We start from the raw sequence: 13508 nt of genomic DNA, 5'->3' as shown, positions 1-13508 counted from the left end.
TTGGATTGGGAAAGAATGATTGACTATGGAAAGAGCTCTGAACTCAAAATATTCATGGAGCAAGAGGCACCAGTGAGATGGTATTGTTGCTACTCTTTCTAATGAGGCTTCATTATAGACATGGCACAGTCAATAGAATTAGGCCTAGAGTCAGGAAGAAGTGAGTCAAAATCCAGCCACAGATATTTACGAGTTGTTCGATCTTTGGCAAATCAATTAGCTTTTGATTACTCAACTTTCCATCCATAAAAATAGGGATTATAAGAGCAAGCATCTCACAGGATTGTTTTGAGAAGCAAATAAGATATGTTTAAAGTACTAAACAGTGCCTGGCACACAACAGGTCTTATATCAATGTTTCAAGGCTTTTTTTTTATTCCATTCTCTCCTTCAGTACTGAAATACTAAAGTTAAAAAAAAAATGATTGCTTGTAGGAGTTGATCTACTGCAATGAGATATGGAAGAAAACCTTGCCACCCCTTTTGTCTGAAGTTGCTTCAAGCAAAACACTTTTTATTACATATTTTTCCAGATTACATATCAATAAAATATTTAATGTTAATTTTCTGATATTTTTCCATCTATGTTCTCTTGCCCCCTTCCCAATCCCCATTCCCAAGAAGGCAGATAGTATGACATACATTGTACATGTATTATCAAGTAATACATATTTCTATGTTTATCATGTTGTGAAAGAATACACATATAGCTTACACTAGAGAAAATTCATGGAGGCTATAGAGTTAAGAATGGTATTTTTAATTTGCATTCAGAATCCATCTATTCCTTCTGTGGCAAAGGATATCACTTTTTGTTTTGTCATGAGCTTCTTGGAGTTGTTCTGTATCCTTGCCTTGTTATTATGAGAGTTGTCATTCACAGTTAAGTTGATTGTCATACATTATTGTTGTTTCTGTATATAATGTTGAGTTCTGGTCACTTTGCTTTTCAACATTTTATATACGTTTTTCCAGCTTTTTTTCTTTTTTTCAGATTATCATTTGTCATTTCCTATAGCACTATAATATTCCATTACAAGTTTATTCCACAACTTATTCAGCCCTTTCCCAACTGGTGAATATACCTTCACTTCCCAGTTATTTGCCACCACAAAAAGAGATACTATAAATATTTTTGCACAAGTAGGAGCATTTCCCCTATCATTGATTGGGAAACACTTAGTCATGGTATTTCTGGGTCAAATGGTTTATCCCGTGTAGTGTTTGGGGCATAGTTTGAAATTGCTCTCCAGAATGATTATATCAGTTTGCAACTCCACTAGCAGTATATTTGTGTCCTGATTTTTCCCCATCCCCTTTAATATTTATTATTTTCATTTTTTGTCATGTTAACCCTTCTGATGGGTGTGAGGTGGTACCTCAGAATTATTTTAATTTGCATTTATTTGATCAATAATAATTTGTTGCATTTTTCATGTGATTAAAAATAGTTTTAATTTCTTTTTCTTAGAATTGCCTTTTTTTATCCTTTAATCGTTTGTTACCTGGGGAATGTTTTGTATTCTTATATATTTGACTCAGTTTTCTATACACTTCAGACACTTGCTATTAAATATTTTCTCCAATTTGTTCTTTGCCTATTAATCTCATTTGCATTGCTTTTTTTAGTGCAGAAACTTTTAAATACAATGTAGTCAATTTACATCTCATAATTTTCTCTTTCTTTTTTGACCTAAATTCCTCCCTTATCCATAGATCTGACAAGTAAACGATTTTGTATTCCCCTAATCTATTTATAATATCACCCTTTTCCCAGATTATGCATTAATTTTGCCTTCACCTTGTTATATGGCAAAAAGTATTGGTCTATACCAAATTTCTGCCATAATGTTTTCTAGTTTTCCTAGAAATTTTGTCAGATATTTTTTCCAAATGAGGTTTTTCCAAAAGTTTAGGTCTTTGAGTCTATCAAACACTAGGTTACTATGGTCAATTACCATTGTGTTTTGAGAGCCTAACCATTGCTTTTCCATTTTGTTTCTTAGCCAATAACCAGATTGTTTCAATGGTTGCTACTTTATAATACATTTTGAGATCAAGTACAGCTACGCAACCTTCCCTCATATTTTCCCCATTAATTCCCTTGAAATTCTATACTTCTGTTCTTCCAGATAAGTTTTGTTATTATTTTTTTAGCTCTACAAGATAATTTGATTGGTATGGCACTGAATAAGTTAGTTAATTTAGGGAAAAGTGTCATTTGTGCTATATCAACTCAGCTTACCCATGTGCCTTTAATGTTTTTCCATTTGTTTAGATATGACTTTATTGTGTGAAAAGTGTTTTGTAGTTGTGATCACGTAGTTCCTAGGTGTGTCTTCTCATGTAAATTCCCAGATAATTTATAATGTCTACAGTTATTTAAAGGGTATTTCTATTTCTGGTTTTTTTTGTTTTGTTTTTTTGCTTTGGGGTTTCAATGTAGGCATAGAGAGATGCTGTTGATTTTTGTGAGTTTGTTTTATATTCTGCAACATTACCAAAGTTGTTCATTGTTTCAATTATGTTTTTGATTGCTTATCTCAGATTTTCCAGGTATACAATCCTATCATCATATCAGTTCTCAGTGATTATTCCAATTCCTTCAAATACTCTTTTTCCTTATTGCTATAGTTAGCATTTCTAATACATTGTATAGTATTGGTGATAATGGGCATCTTTCTTTCACTCCTGATCTTACTGGGAAGATTTCTAGCTTATTCCTAATACAGATGTTTGCTGATTATTTTAGATAGATTCTAGTTATCATTTGAGGAATGTTTCATTTTTTCCAATGTTGTCTAGTATTTTTAATAGGAATGGGTGTTGTTTTTCATCTATTTAAATAATAGTATGCTTTTTCTTGGTTTTGTTGTTAATATGATTAATTATGTTTTCCTAATATTGAACCATCCCTGAATTCCTAGTATAAAACCTATCTGTCATAGAGTATGATCCTTGAGATATATTGCTGTAATCTTATTGTTAGTATTCTGCATTAGGTTTATTGGTCTGTAATTTTATTTCTGTGTTTCTGTTCTTCCTGGTTTAGGTATCAATTTCATATTTATATTGCAAGAGGATTTTTGTAGAGTTAATTTCTCAGCTATTTTTCTGAATAATTAATTGTTCCTTAAGTGTTTGGTATAATACTCATGTGAATCCAATTCATTGATATCCTTTTTATATCTCATTGATATAATTAGTCAGAAATATAATTTTCCCCCAAAGTACTGCTTTGACTGCATTCCCAAAATTTTGGTATGCTGCCTCTTTGTAGTCATTCTCTTTTATGAAAGTTTTGATTATCTCTATACTTTGTTCTTTGACACATTCATTCTTTAATACAAGGCTATTTAGCTTCCAATTTATTTTTAGTCTTTATTTTCTAAGCCTTTTGTCAAAAATGCATTTAATAATGTAATGTTTTTTTTCTGCATTCTGCATTTGGTTGTGAGGCTTTTATGTTATATGTGATCAGTTTTTGTGAAGGTTTCATTTACTGCTGAAAAAAAAAAAGATATATCCCTTTCTATTTCCATTCAGTTTTCTCCAGAGATCTATCAAGTCCAAATTTTCTCAAATCCTATTTACATTCTTACTTTCTTTCTTGTTTATTTATTGGTTTCATTTATCTTATTTCAAGAGTGAGAGGTTAATGTCCCCTACTAATAAGGTTTTATTTACCATTTCCTCTTGTAACTCATGTAGTTTCTCTCTTGAGAATTTGGATGGTATTCCATTTGTTGCATTTGGTTAATACTGATATTACTTAATCATCTATGATTCATTTTATCAATATATAAATTCCTTCCTTTTCTCTTTTAATTAGGTTAATTTCAGCTTGTGTTTTGTCTAAGATCATAATTGTTATCCCTGCCTTTTTTTTTTACTTTAGCTGAAGTATAGTAGAAGGTAACATTTTCTAGGTACTTGAGGAAAGAAAAGTTAAACAGATAAGAACTCTAAACTCATGATCTTGCGAGGTAAAATGATACAAAGGTAATTAGAGTAAAGCTGTCATATCAGCAAAATAAAGAATTGTATGAAATCAGAGGTAGAGAGGAACTATTCCTGATTTGTTGTGGGGAGGTTAGAGAAAATCTTTGAAAGGAGATTATTCTCATCATCATTTCAAATGACAGGGATATGGTGAGAGGGCAGGATACAGGATATTTCTTACATGGGGAAGAACAAAAGTAAAGTTAAAATAATGTGAATTATCCTGGCTAGAGCACAATACATGAAGGGAAGTAGTATGAAATAATCCTGGAAAAGGAGAATGCAACAAGATTCTGGTCATCTTAAATGTGAGTTTAAACATCATTCATTGGGTAATTTCTGGGTTTTGAACTGGATGACAACATCAAAACTGTACATTAAAACATTGATCTGGCAGCTATGTGAAGGATACATTAAACAGTAGAGAGTAGAGACAGGAAGATCAATTAGCACATCATTACAATAGATAGTTCTAATAATAATGAGGACACAAATAAAGGTAATGACAGTGTGTATAGAGAGGAGAGGATGAATGAAGAAAAGTTATAAAAGTTGAAAATATGAGATTAAAATGATTGGATTTGGGAGACATGATACTAACTTTAAAAACAGAGTTGAATGAGCACACTAGGGTTCTTATAATTGAAAGAGCAATATCAGAAGGGAAAGGAAGTTCAGATAGAAAGGAAGGAGCTGAGTTGAAAACATAATGATTTTGGTCCTGGGAATGCTGACCTTGAGATACCAGAAGGAAATCGAAGGGCAGGTAGTTTGTAGATAGTTTTAAATTTTGATCTAAAGCTTAGAAGTATGGTCAGAGAGCTTAAGATGCCACTTTGGGATATATCTGCATAGAGATAACATCTGAAGACATGAGACTGAGTAAGATCACTAAAGGAGAAAGTGCAAGAGTGTCGAGGACATAACTTTGGAGAAAGAGAAAAGCTAAGGACTGAGGAAAAGCAAAATAGAGTCATAATTAGTTATAGCATTGACAGAGAATGATTATAGGGACAGCAAACAAACAAGTAATGTCTAATGATTCTGAAGCCAGGATAAGAATTACAAAAGTAAAATAGAATTATAAAATTTTACATCTAGATGGGAGCACATAAATCATCTATCTCTCTATCCCGTTGTTGAGTCACTAATAAAGAAAACCTGTGTCAGTTTACCATATTTCATCTTTTTTACCTGTAAAATAATGGTGATCTCAAAAGTCATTTCTCTTCTAAAATTTCAGCATGCATTCTATTAACCACCTTGTATTAATTATATTTAATTGCTACAGCTAGAGTACTGGATCTGGAGTCAAGAAGATCTTGGTTCAAATTCAACCTCAGACACTCACTATCCTTGTAATCTAGGGCAAGTCACTTAACCTGCATTTGCCTCAATTTCCTTATTTGTAAAATGAGCATTATATTACTTACCTTCCAATATTGTGGTGAGATTCAAATGAAATAATGATTATAAGGTACTTAGTATAGTGTCTCACACATATGTCCTATAGAAATGTTAGCTACTATTGTTACTCTTATTATCTTGGGAATGGGGATAATAAAGCCAAGAGAAATTCAGTAACTTACAGAAAGCCATGAAGTTGTCTAGCAGCAAGAGATAAAGGAACTTGCTATATTGATTCTACCTTTCATCCAGAGGAGATACATACTAAGGCAGTCTCTTATATTCTTCCCTTTACTCCTTGGACTAGAGAAGTAATGACCCAACATGATAGGGTTTCTGTTTGTATTACAGACAACTGTTGTTTCCAAAGAGAGACTTAAGTAATGATAGCTACAGAACTTTGTACAATTTCTCTTCTCATATCAAAACTCCTTCCCAAAGAAGTGCAGGTTCTATCAGTAGATGGTAAAGCATGCTCAATAATGAACTCTAATTACGTGTTTATACTCAAAAAGTTTTTCATTTGTGTTGTGTGAAGTGAGGATAAAAAATTAACTGAGGAGTGGGTGCTCTGGGAACTTAATTCTATTCTTAAAATTTTTGAGAAGCATTAATTATATATATATATATATACATATATATATAAAGAGAGAGAGATTAATCCCATTAATAAAATAAAATATTATTGTTGTTACTCTTTCTAATGATGTTAATATAGCATATAATCCCTAAAATGTCTACCTCTAAAAGTGTGTATTTGCAATTTCTGTAATTCCATGTCATTTAGCAACTCAGGTAGAAATATTTTTTCTATTCTAGCATAATCTGAGGCTATCCCATTTCCAGCTAAAAGAGCTAACAAGAGAGGTAGAATCTTAAATTTATTGATTTGTTTTATCAAGGTTTAACCAGCCTTAACACAGTCCTCAAAAGGGACTCAAATACCTATAATATAAAACAGAGATGTTAAGAGACAGAAACAAAACTTTGCCCATAATTAATTATACTTTATTCCTGGCTCAGATCTTACTCTTTTCCTCATTTCTTACTTATGTTATTTCTACTCTATTTCATAAGGGAAAAAGACATATAGCACCATATTGTGATTGTATATTAAAACATTTTTTCTTTTAATTGTTTTGGTTTATCCTATTAAATGTTGAACTTTCCCAAAGACTTCAAATTTTTAAATGATTATTGAAGCACTCATTTACATAGAACAGTGTTTCTTTAGTATATCTAAAAATATATCAGAATGGGAGAAATTTGGAAACAATTAACATGCAAAGTTGAATGCAATTTTTCTTGTTATATTTGCTCTGAAGTGATCTGAATTAGTAATAAGCCCCTGTTGGGCCTTATTTGAGGGTAAATCACTTTACGTTAGTGGCATGGTTATTTAATATTATCAGTCAGTGTCTAGAATTTTAATCCTGCTGAGAACTAGGGAATATGAGCGCAATTTTACTATCATGATACCGTTAAGTAATATGTGACACTAAGTATGTAGCAACACTTTGGCTTTGGAAATCACAATATGAAGCATCGAGACTGATTGAAAAATCTTCCTTCTTTGGAGAAAAATGCCTTTTTATAGTACTATTTTGAAACTCAAGCCAGCCAACTGTGACAAGTCTCAGACCATTACATTATTGTTCATAGAGGTGAATGGGCTACACAGGGTTTACAGTGACATAACCACTGGTTTGGTCTACTGAAGAGTGTGATTAAGGTTCAGTAGCACAGTTCTCCCATGCAGTTCAGAAACATTTATGCTATATATTTATGATCCTCTGTCTAATCATGTTATCAGACCTGACTGTGGAAGCAAAGAGCAGAAAGTAATTTGAGACACCTCAATGTGATAACATAAAATAAGAATTTGAAGATAAGGCAAAAAAGCGGAAAAGTAAGATTGGGATCAGCAAAGATGCAGACTTATTGGCCCAACTCGCCTTTTCCACTTTCTCAGGGCTCTCTCTCACCAAATAGAAATTCTTACAATAAAACTTTCAGTTTCAAGCAATGCTGTTCTCTTCTCAACCAAATCCAATTTTTCATAGAAAATGAAAATGTAAAATCAAAACTGTCCACAATTGAAGTAGGTATTATTTTCCAGTTCAGTATGCTATTTCAATTACATATGTCACTTTCTAATATTAAAATGTGTATAAATATTAAATGAGATTAAATATCCTAAATTAATAATGGGCTTTAGGTTATCACATTACTGACATATTTTTTATTTGCCCTCAATTTGTAGTTCAAAATTCACATTTAAACTATATGGTCATATAATCTGTTGCCTTTTATGATATGCTATGACATGAGAGATATCCAGAAATAATGGCTGGAGACTCAAGGATATGCTACAGCTGACCCAAATAGGCTCTTCCAAAATGATTGTTCATTTTTTTTTTCAGAATGAGAACTTACACCTCTGAAATCATCATTTGTTACAAATCATGTTGCTTTGTTAATTTTCTAAAGTAAATAAGTGAAAAAGAAAACGTTAACTTTTCCCCTTTTGGAAAGCCAGAAGTTAAACATTTACCAGCAGCCCCCAATGGAGGCTTTGAGGCAATTGCTTATTGCTGTTTAATCATTGCAACCATATCTGACTCACCTTCATCTGAAATTTTCCTGGTTAAGATACTGGAGTCATTTACCATTTCCTTTTCCAGATTGCTCTACTGATGAAGAAACCAAGGCAAATGATCACATTATCAGTGTCTGAGACTAGATTTGAACTCAAAAAGATGAGTGTTCCTAACTCCAGACCCAGCACTCTATCCATTCCTTTGATATAAGACTTGGGTTTAATTCTTGCTTCTGAGATAATACTGACTTAGCCTCTCAGTGATCTCAGGCAATTCTCTCCATTAAAGATAATTTGAAAATTGAAATAGAGATTATGTCCTTACCAGGGCTTCTTATATTGATAGAATTACAAAGCTGGAACACATCTTCTCTCTTCCAAAAAATTGCATGTGTGTATGTGTGAGTACAGTGGGTATATAAAATATTGCTGAATTTAAAATAAATTGAGGGGATATTCTTAGTAACATCATAGGATGTCAAAAAATAAAGTCTCATTTTTGTCTTTGTAACCAGCACATTGTGTAGTACCTAGTACATAATATACATTTATAGAATGTTTTGCTAATTGATGGATCAATTGAGTAATTTGTAACTGGAAGGAACCTTGGAGGGCATTTCGTACAACTTTGTCTCTATACAGATAAGGATAAAAGTTTGTGTAAGTGACTCACAAAAGGAAACCAAGGTAGAAAGCATCAGAAGTAGAATTTGAACCTCATTCTTCTATTTTCATAGTCATTTTTCTTTTCATTTTACCTCTCTCTACCTGAAAGCCTCAAAAAAGGAAATGCACAAATTAAATAAAGGAGAATTACACAATTTAAAAAAGAGAAACACTACACAAAGTAAAACTCTTATAAAATTATATGACTCATATTCACACTCCACATCCTCTCCTTTTGAGCTGGACACAACTAACAAGCAAATTCGCAAACCAGTATTTAAAGACCCATCCCTACAGAGATGTTCCCATTTCTTTTAAGGCAGTTACTCGGGTTACTCAGTCTGGACACCTTTACAATTCATATTCCAGTAGACAGAGAAGACATTAATTCTGCGTTGATGGCAAGTCAAGGTGGATGCAGGAGAAAGACTACCACAGTACTAGATAAATAAGTCAGAGGACAAAAATAGGGAGACAAGAATAAGGAGATTGGGGTAAAGAGAAAAGCTATTGAGAATATAAGAAAAACAATGAAAGAAAAGTCCAAAAAAGACTCATTATACTATATGTTCTCCAGCAATTAAAAAAGCACACTTCTTCCCAAAAGGCTTCAATATATTGAATAAGTATTATATAATAATAAAATAATAAGAAACCTTTATAAGTTATTTAATATATGCTAGAGGCCGTGTTCCATTTATGATTATTATATTATTTGATTTTTACAACAACTCTATCAGGTATGCTCTATTATTATGCTCATTTTACAAGCAAGGAAAGTGAGGCAAAAAATTAAGTGACTTGTCCAGGGTCACACAAAATTTGTAGAAAAGTGAATGTAAAAAGATAATTTTGTTATAAAATCATAGCAGGAAATCTCATAATGGTTCAAAATAAAAGATTTAAAATAAAGTATTTGGATAAAACTTAGATCAGAAATAGTTAAATTTAAATATTCAGAAGAAGGTAATTTGACAGAAGAGAAGCAAAAGACACTAACATAGCAAAATATATAATATTAGGCAGGCAAAGATCTTGAACTTGAAAACTGAACATTAAAGGATCAATGAGGTGACTCAGTGGATAGAAGGCCAGACCTAGAGTCAGGAGGACCTGGCTTCAAATCTGGCCTCAGACAAATCATGGCTTAGTGACCCTGGACAAGTCTAATAAATAGCCCTTCCCCCTTTTTTGCCTTATACTAATACTTATATAAATTCTAAGACTGAAAGTTAAGTATTTTCCTAAAAAGGAAAATTAAATATTATAAAAAATCATTAGGCTCTCTGAGGAAGATGGAAAAATAAATACTATAGCATTACTATCTCCAGACCCCACCAAAAAAGAGAAAAATATTCATATCTTTTAAATATAAGCTACAATGCATCAATTAATCAAATTCAGGGGCAGTAGACAATTCTGTGCTTGGGAGAACACCATCAAATATTTAGTAACACAACACGAACACAACAGAGACAATAAATTTAGCAAATAAATGGGAGAAAGACATAGCTATTAAGAAGTGTTAGTTCAAAGAATTCAATATTACTTCCCAACTAGGAAAAACAAATCAATCTATAAGCACTTATTAAGAGCTTAAAACATGGCAGGAAATATACAAAGCACTGGACTAAGAAAAAAATACAAAAATATTATAATCCTTGCCATCAATGAATTACCTTCTATTGGGGGGAGACAACATGTTGATGAATATGTAACTACTTCTTTAGGGATAGGAACAAAATGTTACAAAATAAATATTACATGAAGGGAAGGAGAAATAATTTAATCCTATCCCATTCACGAAACAATTCTGTACTATGTACTGGTGATATAATTAATAAAAAGAAAGACATTCCCTACTCCCTAAGAGTTTATAATCTAAAGGGGAAGACAATACACAAAAGAAGGTAAGAAGGGAGGGACAGATGGATGGGACAACATGGGTTAACTGGCATGAGGTATCTGTCTGGTTCCATCGGGTTGAAATCCAGCAGAACTGAAGAGGCAAAGTGGAATGTGCTGAATCCAGTTTATGTTCTCTGTAAAGAAAAAGAATGGGAGAAATTTGATACATCAGCCTCCGGTCAGACAGAAGAAGAGGCTGAGGGAGTCATGTCCATCAAGGCATCCTGGTGGTGAGTTTGCTCCAGACAGCAGATACTAAGTGAAATGAGAACTCACGGGTAAACAAAAACAGTTAAGCTCTATAAAACAGAAACAATTAATAAAAATATAGTTTTGACAAAAAGTTCTAATAAAGTTATACTATATATGATATATAGCCATTGTTAAAAAGACCACATAAGAAAATACACAATATCTCAATAAAAGGGAGCAAATTTTAAATGAAGAAATGCAAGTTATCAATGTCTGAAGAGTGTACCAAATTAATAAAATTAAAACCTTAAATTTTATGTATTTATAAAATTGACAAAGATGAGAAAAGAAGTTAACCAAGTATTATGAACTTTGAAAAAGTTATTCAACTCTACACATCCAGGGATGCTACATATATCTCAAGGTGGTTAAAGATAAGGTCTTAGGTATGTAAAATACTCATACTAGAAAAGTAAATGCCTATATAGGTATGTTAGAATATAATTGTACTATGGCAAATGAGTAGTATCTTTAATTCAAAGAAACTTGCAATTTTTATGAACTGATGCAGAGCAGAGTAAGTAAAACTATGAGAATTATTCATGCAATAATCAGAATCATTTATAAAAATTAAGAAAACTATACAATTGAAAGACTTCAGAACTCCAATCAAAACAGTGATTAATTGTGCTTTCTGAGGACTGTGAAATATCTTTCCAACCTGTTGTTAGAGAGAAGATGCACAACTTCAATTCAACATGCACAAAACCAAATCCCTCCCTATACACTTCCCTCTCCCAAACTTCTATAGGTCAGAGGTACTGCCAGTCTTTTATTCTCCCAAGATTCATAATCTTGGCATTAGTCTGTATTCATTATGTACATGATTTAACATTGAATTAACACAACTTGCCATTTCCACTTTCACAACTATTGTGCATCTAACCTCTCAAGTTCGTTTACTTCAGTGACTTTTTATTGACTTTTGGATAAAATATAAACTGTTAAACTTTTAAAATCCTACACGATCTTATCACCATCTATCACCTTCATTGGTCATCAAACCCCTTCCCATACCCCAGAGTAACATTAAGCTAACTTACTTTATATTCTTCACATCTGCTACCTACATGTCTTTTCATTGGTTGCATCATATCTGGAAAGCAATCTATCATTATTTGTGTCTCAAGATTTTTTTTAAGCTCTTACCTTCTGTTTTAAAATTAATTCTGTGTATTGGTTCCAAGGCTAGACAGTCAGGGTTAAATAACTTGGTCAGAATCACACAGCTAGAAAGTGAGTGAAGTCAGATTTGAACTCAAGACCTCCTAGTCTTAGGTCTGGCTCTCAATCCACTGAGCCACCTAGGTGCTCCCCATCTCTTTAAGATTTAACTCCGTCACTGTCACCTTCATGAAATCTTTCCTGACCACTACTCTAATGTCAAATTCTCTATGTCATAAAGCAACTTACATTTAATTGTGTTATATTTATATACTATATGATAATGTTGGATATCGCTTTATATTTACTTGTATTTTCCCCAAGCTTGTAAGCCCTTTGTGGGGAGAGATTGTTTCATGCCCTGTATTTGTATCCCTAGTGCCCAACACAGAGCTTGACATATAGCAGATAGTAAATGATTGTTTTTTACTGTACTTGCTTGTAATAAGGTTTTGCTTAGAGAGTTAAGGGGGTCACTGTGTCCTAATAGTGGCACATCCCTAAATTAATAAAACATTTTGAAAATACTTATGTTACTAATAGGTTTGCTTAATTATCTTTCCAAAGAACAAACCAATGCATAGCAGTAAAATGGATTACTATAGTATGAAGTCGATGCTGTGTTTTATGTTGCAAATGATAAAAATTTCCAAGAGAAAATGAATTCTACATATTGCTCTCAGAAACACAATAAAACTGCATTCTAATACAACTTGTCATTTTATGGAAGGACTTGAGTGGGGGTTGGGGTATATATTTATACGCATCGGAGTATATACTTTACCTCCACTAAAGTCCTACTCCTATTCATCATCATGGCTTGGAGGTGACACATGATTTTCAAAAACTTCAAGAGAACATGAGCTGTGGCAGGTCCTGCCAAGCCGGAAAGGCTTCAAACAGGTTGGCAAAGGATTCGGTATTTGTTGTCCAAGGGCCAATCTAGCTACATTTGGAGAGGCTTCTGACCAATAGATTGATCTCCAGGTGATGACTCATTTTTCCAGCAACAGTTATGCAAGAAGATTCCCATTATCTTGAAGCACCAAGAGAAAATACTGATCTCAATGGAATCACCAAGACTTGAAGAAGAGATATAGATGCTTTAAATCAATTCACATTTTCTAGAAAACAACTACAGATAAGAAAAGTGTGACATAGCACAACCTAAAGGACATTTGTAAGTTTTCTCCAAACCAGTTTTATGAAGAAATAGCATTGTGTAGCCAAAGCTAGCAGTTGAAATAAAGAGGCATTTTATATGATTGTTGATGTTGGATTTTATGTTTCCCACTTCTACACAAAGTTCGATGTAAACGGTAGAATAAAGCATTAAAGGGATTTTTTTTTTCCATATAAGAGAGTTGTCAACTCATCTTGACTGGGAGGATGAAAAAGTGGAAAAAGAAAGGCCAAGAGTTATGGGAGTGGAGGGTATGAAGAGATTGCAATTCTCTATTTAAAGATCTTTTTTAAAAATTAAATTTTATTTTGTACATTGTGACAGTTT

At 32.6% G+C, this 13508-nt stretch overlaps 1 protein-coding gene and 1 non-coding gene across 4 annotated transcripts in view; both read left to right on the top strand.

The window, feature by feature from the left end:
- The window catches only part of EPHA6 (EPH receptor A6), a 1223915-nt gene that overhangs the window by 263138 nt on the left and 947269 nt on the right, over positions 1-13508 (top strand). The window lies entirely within an intron of this gene.
- Positions 12735-12789, top strand: MIR12383 (microRNA mir-12383). The gene has a single exon (NR_162952.1). It is a non-coding gene; the product is annotated as a microRNA mir-12383 (primary transcript).

Source organism: Monodelphis domestica, chromosome 8 (genome assembly GCF_027887165.1).
Source record: "Monodelphis domestica isolate mMonDom1 chromosome 8, mMonDom1.pri, whole genome shotgun sequence".
In the NCBI taxonomy this organism is placed as follows: Eukaryota; Metazoa; Chordata; class Mammalia; order Didelphimorphia; family Didelphidae; genus Monodelphis; species Monodelphis domestica.
Note: the sequence above shows the minus strand (reverse complement) of the source record. Positions and strands in the feature narration are given on the sequence as shown.